The following is a 16,401-nucleotide window of genomic DNA, read 5'->3' on the forward strand; positions in this document are numbered from 1 at the left end:
AAATGTTGAGTATTTATAGGACAACATGGGAATCTAGGTGTAGTTAAATAAGCTTTTATTTTTCTTTGAACTAAAGCAAAACAATTTTATGATCTGTATAATTTAGGAAAGTCTTCAGAGAAAATATTTAAAGCACACTATCTCAAAGGAAAGCAATTTTTAAAAGATATACCAAACAGAAGCTAGTCCAATCATGACAATTGTGAGATTTGTACTGATATATCATCCCTCATGTATTTTTAAAAGCATTATTCTAGGAGACTGAAGTAGTTGACCAACAGAAAGTCAACTTTCTCTTGCCCCCAACACAGATTTTTAGCTGATCTTCCATCGATCAACCTGAGCAATCAATAGAATTTTAGCTGATGTGAAGTTTTGGACCCAAGGAGTACAGAAGATACTTTGTACAGCCCAGTAAGCGGTTTTATAAGTTGAAGGGGAAAGACCCCATATGTGGCTCTGGTAGCAACTGAAAGACCAGTCAGAAACTGCAGCTTTGGAGCTCTTTCCGTTCCTGGAGTGGGAGAGCTTAGTCCCATGCAGAGATCCCCAACTCTAATCAAGAGTGAATTGGAGGGTTTTACTGAGTTTGTGAAACCCAGGGTAAACACACACACACACACACACGCGCGCGCACGCACACACACACACACAGACACACACACACAGCATGCAGGACTTCATAGCTGAAGTGCCAATCTGAAGAGCTTCAGATAGGGACTCAGACTGCTAAAATGATTAGGTATCACTCCTAGAGGGGTCAGAGGCACCTGCCGGCTGCAACTAGCCATGTCTTTGCAAGACGTTTGGCTTGTTTTGGGGGATACATGTGCAGAGATACAGACAGTAACTCAGTATTGCTGTGTGGGTACTGCACAGAGACTTTTTAACAGGAACTGAAGTATGGCTGGGCAAGGACCCCCGGTTAGCTGCTCTGCCAGCAAAGAAAAAATATTGAAATCACAGATATGGCACACCCTCCCCTTTGAACTATGGGACTGTAAAAATACAGAAATAGAGAGGGAAGTGGGGACTGTGAGGTCTCTGGTGGTGGGATGATGTGAGATTCCCCCACATAGATGAAAATCAGAGACCTTAATTCAGCATGAAGTGCTTCTATGGTTTGAGCACCAGGCTGAAGAGTTACGTATATGAGCTCAGACTAAGAGAGAAACCTCGCTGAAGCAACAGGGCATCTGGGAGGGGCAGACTGCAGCTGCATAAAGGGAATTACTGATGGCGGGGGAGGCACAAAGCCAAGAGGAAAACAGAACTTGCTGAGCGGATTGGGGGAATAAAAACAGTCCTTCTACCTACAAGCCTATGGACGGCACCCTGACCCCCAGTGTAAGGAATATCTGCTGCTACTTTGGCTGTGGGAAAGGAACCTAGCAGAATGAGAGAATCGTTTTTAGGCCTATTGTGAATTTCTCTCACCAAGCTACACTGAATTTAGGGAATCTTTTCCCACTGAGACCAGCAGGGCAGAGAGTTCAGAAATTTGGACAACACAGAACAAGACAAAAACCGAAAATTTGCTGAGTGTATAGGGAAAGAAAAACTAGCTTTTCCACTCTCAAGTATGCAGATAGCATCCTGCCCCTCAGCACAAGCTTCTGCTGCTGGACCCTGGGGCTGCAGAGAATAACCAAGCAGAATGAGAAAATTGTGTTTTGCTCTGTTCTGAACTTTCCTAGCAGCACCAGCCACTCTATATCTTAGGGTTTTCTCCCATGAGAACACCTGCACAGAGAACTCAGATTTTTGCACAAGGGGTTTCCTGGTCCCTGCCCAGCTTGGTTTACAAGCAAACCAGGGTCTGCATGGAACAGAGAGTTCTGGTCTGTGTTACCTGCAAAAGTTGTTCCCTGGGAGTTAGATGGGTGAGAGTTGAGTGGCTGGGAAACTTTGCAGAGAGGCAACCTCCCTAGAGTGCCTAGGCCACTCTACAAAGCCCTAGGAAGGGAAGTGAGTACCTGCCCCTATCCTTCAGCCTTACAGGTACCACCACCAATAGGAAAACTGCAGAATAGACCTTCCAGGTCCAACATTCTCTGACTGGGTGCATTTAAACAGGGAGATGAAAGAAAAACTCTAAACAGTCTTTAAAAGTGTGATAATTTTGGAGGATAGAACCTGGGAGAAGGACTGATAACTCAGCCTCCTACTGAGGCCTGGGGAAGAAAAGAGAGTTTGTTCTCCACCTGCTGTCTGAGCTTGTCCCAATGGCTATGGGAGGCTCTCCGATCTATCCCCTGACCTTCAGAGCTGCTGAGTTTACACATGCAAAAGGGAAAGTTGAATATACCCATTCGACCCAAGGAAGCAAGTTCCCAAATCTCTGGCAAAGACTGAGGGTTGGCTCTAATTAGGATCTTCTCTCTTCTTACTGAGTACACTACAGACTGCAGAACCAACAGAGAGGAAACCTGCTAGCCCTTTCTCAACAAACTTGGTTTCAGCTTACAGATACTCATCAAAAGGTTCTACAGGGAAACAAAGCAACCTCAAAGAAGGGCAGAGAGGCTGAAAGGAGGAGGCTGAATCCAGGGAGCCCTGGCTCTTAAATGGAGCTGCATCATCTCCAGCAGAAAAGAACTGATCTTCTTAAACAGATTGGTCCCTCAATGAAACGGACAGCTAACTGTTCAGAAAATATTCACTACTGGAAATAATCTTGGACAGACAAAGATGTGTGGCACAGGGAGGTGGGAACACTTACACCATCTTTCCTGAAGTCTGAACAGTGTCTCTGAAGAGAGATCAAGGGGTCCCATCCTCCCAAGTGCATCAGAAACCCTCTCAGAAAGATGGGTCAGTGGCTAGGCTAAGACTAACAGCAAGACCACGGACAGAAGCAGGTGGAGGTGGTACCTCGGTGCTTTTGGTCATTAGTTGACCCATCCCTGGGCCTTATACTGGTAAAAAGCCAGCTGTGTAGAGCAGCAAGGACCATCCTGGATGCAGTCAAGCCTGAAGGAGATAGCTGCAGTCTGTGGATCACTTGTAGCTTCAAACAGACTGCCTAGAGCTAGACAGGGACAGCACCTGACATCGACTTGCACCAGCTTCAGATACCAGAATCATATCCAGGAGAACCCAGCAGGCAAGCACTAAACTCTCCTGAAATGATTTCCACTATTCTTTTTCATTATTTGCATTATTTTTCCCCTAGCTTTTTAACATTTTTCTTTTCCTTCACTTTTGTTCCTTTTATTATTTTCATTTTAAATATTATGTTTTCCCTTTCACTGACTTTTTGTGGAGATTACTTACTTTATTGTTTCTCTTCCTTCTATCTGCTCACAGTTATCTTTCCCTGAGCCATCTCATATTCTTTCTTCCTTGCTTATAACATTCTTACTATTTTCCACCTTTATTATTCTTTGTTCATTTGTCATTGTTGATATTGTTGTTGTTCTTGGGAGGTGTATTTTTGCTTGTGTGGATTTTGTTTTCTGTGTTATTTTGTTTTCTTCTGTCAGCACCTGTACAAAAGTATACAAGATGCGGGAGGGGTTGCTACTCTGTCATCCAACTGGAGGGGAGAACTCACCAACAAATGAGCCAAGAACAATCAAAACCCATATACAACAGGAGAGTCCACATAAACTGCATAAAGTACATTCCTAGAGCATCCAGCCCAGGAGGAAACGAGACTGCACCATTGAGTCCCACAGGATTCCTACCACAGAGGGCTACCCCACAAGGACAGGCAGTCAAAGAAGATCAGCCGATCACATAGTAACAAACAAAAACGAGTTACCTAAAACGGGGAGACAAAACCCTCAGTCGAAAGGAAAGGAGAAATCCCTGGAAAAAGAACTAAATGAAATTAAGGTGAACAATTTATCAGACATAGAATTCAAAGTAATGGTTTTAAGGATGCTCAAGGAGCTTAGTGAGAACTACAGGAACTTAGTGGGAACTACATTAGCATGAAAAAAGATATAGAATAAAAACAGGTGGAAATGAAGAATACAGTATCTGAAATTAACAATACATTGGAAGATATTAAAAGAAGGCTAGATGAAGCAAAGGATCAAATCAGAGAGTTAGAAGACAAGGTAGAAAAAAACAGCCAGTTAGACCAAAAAGAATAAAAGATCTAAAAAGAATGAAGATAGTTTAAGGGAGCTTTGGGACAACATGAAATGCAACAATAGTCACATCATAGGGATACCAAAAAAAAAGAAGAAAGGAAGAAAATGATAGAAAACTTGCTTGAAAAAATAATGACAGGAAACTCTTCTAAAATGGTGAAGGAAAATGTCATGCAATTTCCAAATCACAGAGAGTTCCAATAAATATGAACCCAAAGAGGCCCAATTCAAGACACATCACAGTTAAAATGGCAAAATTTGAAGATAGATAATCTTAAAGGAACCAAGTGAGAAACAGCGAGTATTATACAAGGGAGCTATCAGCTGAATTCTCAACAGAAAAACTACAGTCAGGAGGGACTGGTATGAAATATTCCAAATAATAAAAAATAAGAACCTACAACCAAGGCTACTCTATCCAGCAAGAGTCTCAATTAAAATGGAAGGCAAAATAAGTGTTTCCCAGATTAAAAATGGTGAAAAGAGTACATTTTCACCAAGCCAGCAATAGAAGAGATGCTAAAGGGGCTGCTTTAAGAAGAAGAAATAGAGAAAGAGAGGAACACAGATACAAAGGGAAAAATGGCAATGAATAAGTACCTATCGATAATAACCTTTGATATAAATGGGTTAAATGTTCTAATCAAATGACATATAGTGTCTGAATGGATAAGAAAAGACAACCTGCATACAAGAGACCCACCAGTGAACAAAAGTTTTTCACAAGTTGAAAGTGAAGGGATGGAAAAAAAGTATTCCATGCAAATGGACAAGAAAAAAACAACTGGAGTACCAATACTTTTTAAAAAAGATTTTATTTATTTATTTTTAGAGAGAAGGGAAGGATCAGAGAGAGGGAGAGAAATATCAATGTGTAGTTGCCTCCTGAGCGCCCTCTACTGGGGACTTGGCCCACAGCCTTGGCATGTGCCCTAACTGGGAATTGATCGAGTTACCCTTTGGTTCAGAGGCTGGCACTCAATCTATTCAATCACTCCAGCGAAGGCTGGGGTAAAAATACTTATATCAGACAAAATAGACTTCTAAACAAAGCCCATAACAAGCCCATAACTTGTTTTGTCAAACAAGTCACTACATAATACTTAAGGGTTTAAGTCCACAAGTAGACATGACCCTTGTAAACATATATGCACCCAATATAGGAGCATCTAAATATATAAAGAAAATCTTGGAAGACTTTAAGAAAGAGATCAACAAGAATACAGTCATTGTAGAGGATTTTAACAACCCTCTGTGACAGATCTTCCGGACAGAGACTCTATGAGGATACTGAGGCATTAAACAACACTTAAACCAATAGAGTTAATTGCTATTTATGGGACATTTCACTCCAAAGAAGCAAAATATACATTCTTCTCAAGTGCACATGGATCATTTTCAAAGATAGATCACATGGTAGGACACCAAACCTTAACATATTCAAGAAAATTGAAATCATATCAAGCATCTTCTCAGATCACAATGGCTTAAAACTAGAAATCAATCTCATGAAAAAAAGAAAAATGTTCAATTACTTGGAGGATGAATAACATTTTATTTAATTATGATTGGATTAACAATGAGATCAAAGGAAAAAAAATATCTGGAAGCAAATGAAATTGAACACACAACATCCCTAAGGATGCAAAGATTGTTCAATATTTACAAATCAATAAACTTAATGCATCACATAAACAAAAGGAAAGACAAAAACTACGTGATCAGATCAATAGATGTGGAAAAAGCATTTGATAAGGTACAGTATCCACTTGTGATAACAACACTCAGAAAAGTGGGAATAAAGGGGGCATACTTCAACATAATAAAATCCATATATGGAAAACCTTCAGCCAATATCATACTTATTGGGCAAAAACTAAAAGCTTTCCCAATAAGATTGGGAACAAGACATGGGTGTTTGCTTTCATCACTCTTATTCAATATAGTACTGTAAGTCATAGCCACAGTGATCAGACAAGAAGAAGCTATAAGAAGCATCCAAATTGGAAAGGAGGAAGTAAAACTGTCATTATTCACAGATGACATGATAGTGTACATAGAAAAATCTTTAGAATCCAGGAAAAAAACTACTTGACCAAATAAGTAAATTCAGCAAAATAGCATCACACAAAGTCAATATTCAGAAATCAATAGCATTTTTGTACACCAACAATGAAATATCAGAAAGAAAAACTAAGGAAATAATCCCATTTATTATAGCAACAACAACAAAAAATAAAGTACCTAGGATTAAATCTAACCAAAGAGGTAAAAGACTTGTTCTCAGAAAACTATAGTACACTGACAAAATAAATTGAGGAAGTTACAAATAAATGGAAGGATATACCATGTTCCTCGATTGGAAGAACTAACATCATTAAAATGTCTGTACTACCCATAGCAATTTATAAATTCAATGCAATTCCTATTAAAATACCTTTGGAATAGTTCACAAATCTAGAACAAATATACCAAAAATTTATATAGAACCGAAAAAGATCCCAAATAGCCTCATCAATCTTGAGAAAGAAGGACAAAGTTGGAGGGATTGTTGGGAGACACCCTGTCTTGTTGCAGTAACTATAACCCTGCCGGCAGGCTGGAGGGCCCCAAGGCTGGAAATAATCAGGGAGGCCTTGGAGAAACAGGCGCCTGAGGCGACATAACTTGTCCCCGCCGGCAAGCCTCTCTGCTTGGCCCTGTGATGGTCGCTTGCTGATGATGGATTAAGTTATCTCGTGCAGAGATAACAACTTAAACCAGACATTGACCGGTCTGGGAGGCAGACAAGAAATTGGGGGACACAGAGAAAGGGCAAAAAGGCCCACACCCCCTGACTCAGCTTGGACATGGCCAGAGTACTCATTCAATCTGAAAGAAGTCCCCTTGTCTCTTGGTGGCTCCCTCTTCCTGCCTGGCTCAGGCTTGAAACAATACTGGAGACTGTCCTAAACCAGATCTAGTGGTTCCCAGGGAAATCAGGCCTCAAAGTAAATTCTTCAAAATGTGCTTTGTTCTTCCCTCAGAAGCTATAGCCAGCTTACGCTGGGAAGGAAATTTACATTATTCACAGACCCTAACCCTATACCCTTAGGCAATCTTATGTTTACTACACTCTCACGTTTAGCCGTCTTTGTTTATTAGCCTCCTCTCGGACCCATGGAAATCGGCGTGTTCTTGCCATTTGTTTTCTTCAAAGTATCATCTATTCTCTGTAAACATTAACATATGGATGTAATGAGATAACTTGTGTATTCCTGTTACCTAGCCCCACTGATACCCCTTTAAATAAAAGCCTTTGAATGAAGGGACTCTGGGCCTTCCCCACTAGGGATATGTGTCATGTCCCCTCTCCTGGCAACAGAGAAGTGTCTGCGAAGACTCACGTTTATGCCCCTCATCCGTGACACCCCTTGGGATGGGCTCTGCGGGATTCAGAGTCCCTGCTCCCATCTCAGCCGGCCCCTAACGGTAACCCTCAGATCCCGGAGTGGTGCACTCTCTGTGGTAGCACTCCCCCGCACACCACACATCACAAGGGATCACAATACTTGAATCAAACTATACTAAAAAGCCACTGTAGTCAAAACACCTTAGAACTGGCATAAGAACAAACACATAGCTCAATGGAACAGAATAGAGAGCCCAGAAATAAACCCATGTATTTATGGTCAATAAATATTTGACAAAGAGGGCAAAAGGATACAATAGAGAAAAGATAGTCTCTTCAATAAATGGTGTTGAGAGTACTGGACTGATACATGCAAAAAAAATGGAACTAGATCACAAACTTACACCATACAAATGAATAAACTCAAAATGGATAAAAGAATTAAATATAGTCATGTTATAATAAATGTCCTAGCAGAAAACATAGGCAATAAAATATCAGACATCCTTCATAGCAATATTTTTTCTGATATATCTCCTAGGCCAAGAGAAATAAAGGAAAAACATAAAGAAATGGGACTGCATCAAATTAAAAAGCTTCTGCACTGCTACTAAGTAACTATTGTCAAAATGAAAAGGGAACTGACTATATGGGAGAACATATTTGCCAATGATACACTGGACAAGTGTTAAATCTCAAAAATATATAAAGAACTGATACAACTAACACCAGGAAGACAAATATTCCAGTTAAAAAATGGGCAAAGGATATGAATAGAGAATCTTACAAGGAGGACATACAGATGATCCAAAGACATATGACATACCACTCAATACCACTAGCCAATACCACTAGCCATCTGAGAAATGCAAATTAAAACCACAGTAAGATATCACCTCACACCTGTCAGAGTGGCTATCATTAATAAATCAACAAATAAGTTCTGGCAAGGATGAAGAGAAAAGAGAACGTCAGTACATTGTTGCAGACTGGTATAGCCACTTAGGAAAACAGTATGGAATTTCCTTACAAAAAATAGAAAATGGAACTGTTTTTTGACCCAGCAATTCCACTGCTAAGAATATACCCTAAAAATCCTGACTCACCAATTCAAAAGAACTAAGCACCCCTATGTTCATAACCTTGCTATTTACAATAACCAAGAATTGGAGAAAGCCTAAGTGCCCACCAATAGATGAGTGGATCAAAAAAACTTGTACATTTATACAACTGAACGCTATGCAGCAGGGAAAAAAAAAAAAAGGAATTCCTATCATTTGTAACAGCATGGATGGAACTGGAGACTATTATGCTAAGTGAAATAAGCCAGTTGGCAAAAGACAAATACCATATGATTTCACTTATAAGAGGAATCTAATGAACAAAATAAACTAATGGGCAAAACAGAATCAGAGGCATAGAATCATTGACTAGAAGGACAGTGGTAAGAAGGAAGGTGGGAGGTGGGGACTGATTGAAAGAAAGTAAAAAGATTATTCAAAGAACATATATGAAGGACCCATGGACATGCACAGCAGTGTGGGGATTGACTATGGAAGTGGGGGGCAGGCTAGGTGGAGGGGGGCAAAGGGGGAAAATTGGGACAACTGTAATAATATAAATGATAAAACATTAATAAAAAATAAAAATAAAGCTGAAAATTAAAAAAAAGTAAAGTATTATTCTAGATGGATGTCATAGAGTTAATCAATTCTCAGAGACTGATGTGGCAGAAAGAGCTTTGCTCTAGAATCAGATCAGTTTAGGTTTTGCTACTTACAGTAATTAGGTAACATTCTTTATATTTCTGAGCCTGTTTCCTATCTGCAAACATGGATAACACTATTACAAAAGAATGTGGTTAAGTAGAATGACACATGTAAATGCTATACTCTGTCAGACTGTAAGAACATGCCTAGTAAATGTTAAGTGATCTGCCAATACTGTTTCTTTGAAATGGATCAAATCTGTTCTCATGTCCTTGACACTATTTCTTAGTGTCAAATGATACTATATCATTGATAGCACTAGATATCAAAGCAATATCTAGTTAAAAATTATTCTTGTCCTTTCACTGTCCATTTGCATTTGCAACATATTTTCCTTGATGAATTGTGTCAATATGGGTGATACTTACCACTGAAGCCATTACTATTCATATGTTTAAGATATCTCAAGTGAGATCAATCATTACACACAGGGATGACTCTGCTGGCTCTTTCAGAAATGAATGAGATATAAAGTATGTCCTAATCAGAATTTAATTTCAAATAAGAAGACACCAATGGCTTCAGATGTTGAAGGGAAAACCTTTCTTTTTTGTACAAAATGTTATTTTAATTTGCTCTGGTGGGGAAAAAAGACAGGTTATAGCCAGTCTAATTTACATCTTATGATTAATTCAAAAGAAAGTGTCACACTGAGTTAGAAAGACAAATAAATCTGTTTTCTTTAATCAGTAATGCATAGTTACAAAAATCCTCTTCTGAAAGTGACAAAAGGAAGCACTGTTTTGCTTGCATGTCCCTAGACTCTGCTGTCGTTGTAAAGGCAAATAATCTAAAATGCAAACAGAGTCAGCACTGCACATGTAGTGATGGAAACAATTTGTGTACCAGCTATTTCACAGCAGGCTTGCAAACACAGCACATGAGTAGAAAAGTGAAATTGATGCCAAAGTGAGTGAAAGCAGAAGAAATAAAATTACAGATGATCTTTGGGGAATAATTATAATATTCCTGCAGAAAGATTTGTATGACTTATTCTTACTTAAATGGGGAACATAGGTGATTTGCATAATTACATTGATACTGGGATACTACCAGAAATTTTTGTGTGATAATATCTGTGGTAGGAATAAATACAATTTTACAGGAAGAACTAATTAAATGAATTAGTATTTTATTTATACTTTGGCATAACTGTATCAAGTTGGGTTTTCTTGACTATATTAATAATAGAGGTTTTAAAAATAAGTTTTTGGTGTTGCTGTTGTTGTTCATTTATCCAGAATGCTAAACATACATAAAGGGGAGAACATATCTATGGATGTGGGATAACTGCTCCGTGGACCCTGCCTCTGTGATAGAGACATTCAGTCTAGGTCTGAAAGAGAGAAAAGTTGGGTTTATCATTTCCACACATCCACAAAACAATCCTATTCTAACACAAAGACATGAATAGGTACCAAGTGTTTTGTTTTCAAACTGTGAGAAGAAACCTCCCTTCAGCGTTCATCAGAACCTCAGTTTTTGGGTTATCAGGGTGCAGAGTTCTTTAGCAGGCAGTACATGCTTATAGGAGTACCTTCTCCCTACTGTGAATAGCTTTCAGCTTCCCCACAGTACCCATCACTTGTCCTTAATGCCTTGATCAAAAGTCAACCAACAGCCCAGGAAACTTTCCCAGTGGTATCTGTTCATGTTATTTTGATCACCTTAGCATGTTTAAATTACCTACTTCCTAGGGTAGGTTGTGTATGCAAGGGAGGACACCCGAAAATGGAATTTATTTATAAAAAATTGCGTATTCTTACATGTTTAAACTTCAGTCTCCTTCAAAGCACTCTCCATTGGATGCAATATACCTTTCAGGATGTTTTTTTCCACTGCTCAAAACAGCTTTTGAACTCGTCGATTTTGATGCCTTTTAGTGCTTCTGCCAGTTTTTGTTTCACCTCTTCCACATTGACAAAACGTTTCCCTTTGAGGACTTTTTTCATCCTGGGAAACAAACAAACAAAAAAATGTCTCTCTGGGCGAGATTGGGCAAACAGGGAGGTTGGGGCATGGGAGTCATGCCATTTTTTGATCAAAAAGTACTGAACACTCATTGCAGTGTGGGGAGGTGCACTCATAAATCACCCATTATGAAATAGGCAAATGCTTTGAAAGAGTTTTAAAAAATATTCACTGAAACTGAACGCAGCCTCTCACAACGCCAGTTGGTACACTGATACGGATGGGTTCCTAGAACACTCACCGAGCAGGGGAAGCCTGTACTATAAGGGGCCTGCCCTTCAGAAGATAATTTCATTTTTTATGGGTTCTGGCATGTATGTGAGATTTAAATAAAACAATGCCTGTAAAGTACTTCCAACTCAGCTCCCAGCATAATATGAATATTTAGTAGCTGCTGAGTAGCATTATTGTTATACCATTTATGTTAAAACCAATCTGTACTAGTTTGGATATTGTGTCATGACTCTGCATTTCTATCACACACCTCTGTTCTTTGTCCTCAACTGTGGCAAAAGAAATAAATGAAGATATACTGATTATCCTCACTGAGAGGCTATACAGGGTTTAGAAGTATTGGAGCGCAAGACTAAAACTCACCTAGATTTGAATTCCATCCTTGTCACTTACTTGGACTTCCCTTTACCTCAGTTCTATTACTACGAATTGGACATAACAGATGTTTTCAGGACATTCTAAGAATGAAAAATAATTATAATAGTGTTTGGATGCAGAAGACATATTCATTGCCTCATTTAATGTAAACTATTAGATGGTATGATTGAATTTTGAGGATCTGATGATAGCTAAAATTAAATAAATAAATATTTTTTTCCCCACAGCATTTTGCATGTAATTCCAGGATTTTGCTATTATAAAAATCAATCAAAGCCTTCAGTTGGCACAAACAACTCAGAAAAATTGTTTTAGGGAAAATAATTATAGTTCTTCTTGAAATATAAACTACCATCCTGGAGAGGACAAGCAACACTTAATGTGGTTAAAATATTGGTCAAAACTGTGTTTCTATAATGATGTATCCACCTGGTCTGGGATTAAAATTCCAGACACAAATGTCCCCATCACAGGCTTGAAAACCTGGAAGACATTGAAATGCAATCTGTAGTTGAAAAGCCTCAGTTGTTTGTTCTAAAATGGGTATGTTAATACCATCTGACAAGAGCAATTGTGAAGATTGAGTAAGAAAGCAAAAATAAACTCTCCTAGCACCTGACAGCCAAGAAATACGTTTCTCTGCTCTTTCATTTCTCTTTTCCCTTCTTTCTTTACTCATCTGCCCTCCTGCCCTGAGTTCTCATTGCTTCATGTCCCATAAGGCTGAAGTCTTTGTCATGCTTTCACTCAGATAATCTCAGATAACTTCTAGGATAAGAAACAAAGAAAACCTAAGAAATTATTGAAGTAAATAGTGCATTATTATCTCATTTTGACAACCTGATTTGTCCAGAAATATAACTGTTGATTCTTCTTTACAAGTTGCTTCTTGCCCATGGACACACATTGGGTATGTATCAACTATATTAAATCCCTGGGAAATTATCTCTGTTGTCATTTTGGGTCCTTTTTACACCCCATTACTTTTCTAAAAGTAAACCATTATTTCTATTGCCCTTCTGTTTTAATACTCTCAAAACTTCTCTTTTTTTTTAGTTTTATTTTTTATAGTATTTTTTCATTATCATTTAGTCCCCTTATACTCGCCTCCTTGCCACCACAATCACCACACTATTGTACACGCCCATGAGTCCTTTTTCATTTTTAGTCATTCCCTGCATTCTCTAACCTCCCCACCACCATAGTTGTCATCCTCCTCTCTATCTATGAGTCTGTCTCTGTTTTGCTTGTTAGTTCAATTTGTTCATTAAATCCCACATATAAGTGAAATCATATGGCATTTGTCTTTCTCTGACTGGCTTATTTCACTTAGCATAATGTTCTCCAGGTCCATCCATGCTGTTACAAAGGGTAAAATTTTCTTGTTTTTTATGGCTGAATAGTATTCCATTGTGTAAATGTCCCATAGTTGTTTTATCCACTCATCTGCTGGTGGACACTTGGGCTGCTTCCATATTTTGGCAATTTAATAGTTATACTAACTGGCATTACATTCATTCTTTGCTTTTTCTCCGGTTGTATCAAGTATCACCTGACTAGTTAATGAAATGAGCTTTCTGAGAATGAGGAAGATCAAGGGGAAAAAAAGGATGAGTAAAGTAAAAAAATTAGTGAAAGTTTTAGCAATAATAAAACTAGTGGCATTATAGTTCATTAATTAGTGATCAGGAAAATTTTGTCATGTGTTGCTATTAATTCACCATCTAGAGACTTAGGCTCATGCACAATAAAACAGAAAAGAGAGGAAAATCTATTGTTCCTGTCAGCTTCTGCTTGTTATCAGAAAATTTGCTCCTACTTTATGAAACAATATAATTTAGTGGTTGAATTTAAATGCCTGATGTGTGACATGTGAAGCCTACTATATTTCAAAAGTGTAGATTTACAGCATCATAAATTCCACAGTAAAAATTATTTAAGGTAAGTGTAAAATTCATGCAAAGTACAATAATGGTTTTAAACTCTGAAAAGTTAAAGCAGATTGCTATGTCTTGGCACCCTTCTTTTTGTGGAATATGTCAGAGCCAGCTTTCTTTTGATTCAGAACTATTGTGCTCTAGAGAAAGCCTAATTCATTGTCAGAACCATCAGGCAAAGCAAGAAACTGACTTGCTTAAAATTAGTGCATTTTCTTCATTTCTCAGCACTATGAACAGAATACCTGATAAAAAAAATAAAATCCCACTTTTGTTAAAAAATAGTAAATTATGGAATGTTAGAAAATTAATTATTGACTGTGACTACTAAATACTTACCCATGTAAATAAAATGGAGTCTAGTTTTGCTTTCTTATTCCAACATGAAATGCATTCATATTCAGGAATCATTTCAAAGCAAATTTTTTTGGGTAACTGAATAATGATAATGAGTAGTAAATTCAGTTTGTTTTAATTTATATAACTGCTAAGTATAAAATAATACATTTTAGACTTTATACTTTTTCATTTTAACTTTGCATATGAGACAAAGAAAACAGTGCTTTCTGTCATATCTTGGTGTTTGCTCAAATACTACCATCCAAATTCTTGACAGACAGTATTTCCTGTTTGTGCCTTTTCAGAACCCCTTGCCTATCAGTGCCACACACAAAAAAATCAGTAGTCATAGGAGATTTTTCAGGAAGTCATTGCTATTGATTCATCCCTCAAATATGACCAACGTTAGCAATAAAATGACGTTAAAGTTCATAGTTGCTTCTTAGTCCATTAATAACTTCGGTGGCTTTAAATGTCTTTTTGAGTTGACAGAATTAGCTCTTATATAAACACACACAAACACATAATACACGTCATCTTGATATCTACTTTCCATCTGTAGTCCACACTAAATTTTCTCTGCCATTCACCAACACCAAGTCCACTTTATCCAACTCATTTTCACTGTTAGCTGGCTTGGGTTCAGGAAACAGGGAGCAATTTTCATGTCATGACTAATTTTAGTCAACTATATCTAATTTGTGAATTAAAGAATGATTTTTATTTCTGATTTCTGGTATCTTGAGCTTTCCATACAATTAATTCTCTCTAACTGTATGGCTCTCAGGACTGGTCTTATGATTGGAGATTCGGAAGAGTTCTGATGTCTAAAAATGTCTTCCCATCTTACTCACTGAGGCTTGACAGTCAACTTTAATCCCATTATCTCTACACCTCATCACTTTAGTCTACGTAAATCTTACTTTCCTATTGAAATTCAAATACTGTCATACTTTAAGATCTTTGTCACTTTTACTCAGCCTGAGTGATCCAAAAGCATGTTTTGATAAAGGGTAGGAAGGAAACTAACTTGAGTGCATAAGGCTTCTGTAGAGGGTATTACCATATTTTTCTGTGTATAATGTGCATTTTTTTGCCCAAATTTTTGACGGACAAGTAAGGATGCATGTTATACATGTGTAGTACCTGAAATACCTTGCATCTGTTCTTGTGTTTTGTAATTATTTGTTACATAAAGTTTCTTGTACATATGTTAAAAAATAAATGCTAAAATTCCTTTATAATACAAACAAGTATGTAAATATAAATAAATAAAAATTTAATTAAAAAATTAAAACAGTTTTTTTTTCCTGAAAGTTTGGGCCAGAAACCTGGGTGCGCATTATACAGAGCAAAATACGGTAGAACAGAACAGAGAGAACAAAAGAGTAAGTAAATTCACAGGGAAAATGAGCTCAGAAAGTAGAGCTTGATGAAACAAGCAAACATCACAGTTTTCCCTAAGGTCTATTCTAATTAATTAGAAAGCAAAGTTCTGAAGATGACTGCTATTCCTGTATAAAAGTTTGCCTGCAAAGCATAACTTATGAATGCTTTGTGCCTCCTGCATATTACAGAATGTATAATAGTATTCAATCAGGGCAAGGACCACACAGATTCCCACATGGCCTCAACCATGCACCATTTTAAAGTCTGCCCACCTTGAGCATCAGAAACTAAATTGTAGAAATCTGATTCCTTTGATTTTAAATTTCTTGTTTCACAAATTTGAAACAATGTTTATTTTAAAACTAAGCTCTTTGAAAAGACCACCAAAAAGACCATAATAATAATATTATTTTTAATAAATATTTGTTCATTTTATTAAAAATTCCCAAAATCATATAAATTTGGAATGGAAAAGCCTGCAGAGGTCATTTACCTCATGTGTGAATCATTTATACTTTTCTGTGGCTCTGTGCTTACCCTGTCATCATTTGAGCACTTATTTTATTAAAAATATCATTACTTTGCACAGAACTCTGTACAGGTAATGAATTCAATGTTTCTCTTTGGAATACATTAATTTTTATTTTACTTATTATTTATTTTTCCAATACTATTTATCTCCCCTATACCCTCTTCCACCTCCACTTATCTCCTTCCCCCCATAATTACTGTTGTCTGTGTCCCCATGAGTTCTCTCTCTCTCAATAGAGACAGACTCAGATAGAGAGCGGGCTGACAGGTCTGGGAGAAGGGGATAGAGAGGTGGAGAGATCAAGCAAAAAAGGGAAAAAAAGACTATAATATTATTCATTGCAAAGCACCTAACACTT

The 16,401-nt window shown here is 37.6% G+C and overlaps 1 protein-coding gene across 2 annotated transcripts in view; it reads right to left on the bottom strand.

Annotated features, from left to right (window-relative positions):
- The window catches only part of PKIA (cAMP-dependent protein kinase inhibitor alpha), a 97,945-nt gene that overhangs the window by 35,940 nt on the left and 45,604 nt on the right, over positions 1-16,401 (bottom strand). Inside the window, exon 2 of one of the 2 annotated variants that reach the window (XM_054595489.1) lies at positions 11,030-11,216. The exons of the other annotated variant lie outside the window; for it this stretch is intronic. The gene's annotated coding sequence lies outside the window, so the exon portion shown is untranslated. The remainder of the gene's footprint in view (positions 1-11,029; positions 11,217-16,401) is intronic. 2 annotated transcript variants of the gene reach the window in all.

Source organism: Pteronotus mesoamericanus, unplaced genomic scaffold (assembly GCF_021234165.1).
Source record: "Pteronotus mesoamericanus isolate MK-2021 breed Mesoamerican mustached bat unplaced genomic scaffold, CSHL_Meso_final scaffold_54, whole genome shotgun sequence".
Classification (NCBI taxonomy): Eukaryota; Metazoa; Chordata; class Mammalia; order Chiroptera; family Mormoopidae; genus Pteronotus; species Pteronotus mesoamericanus.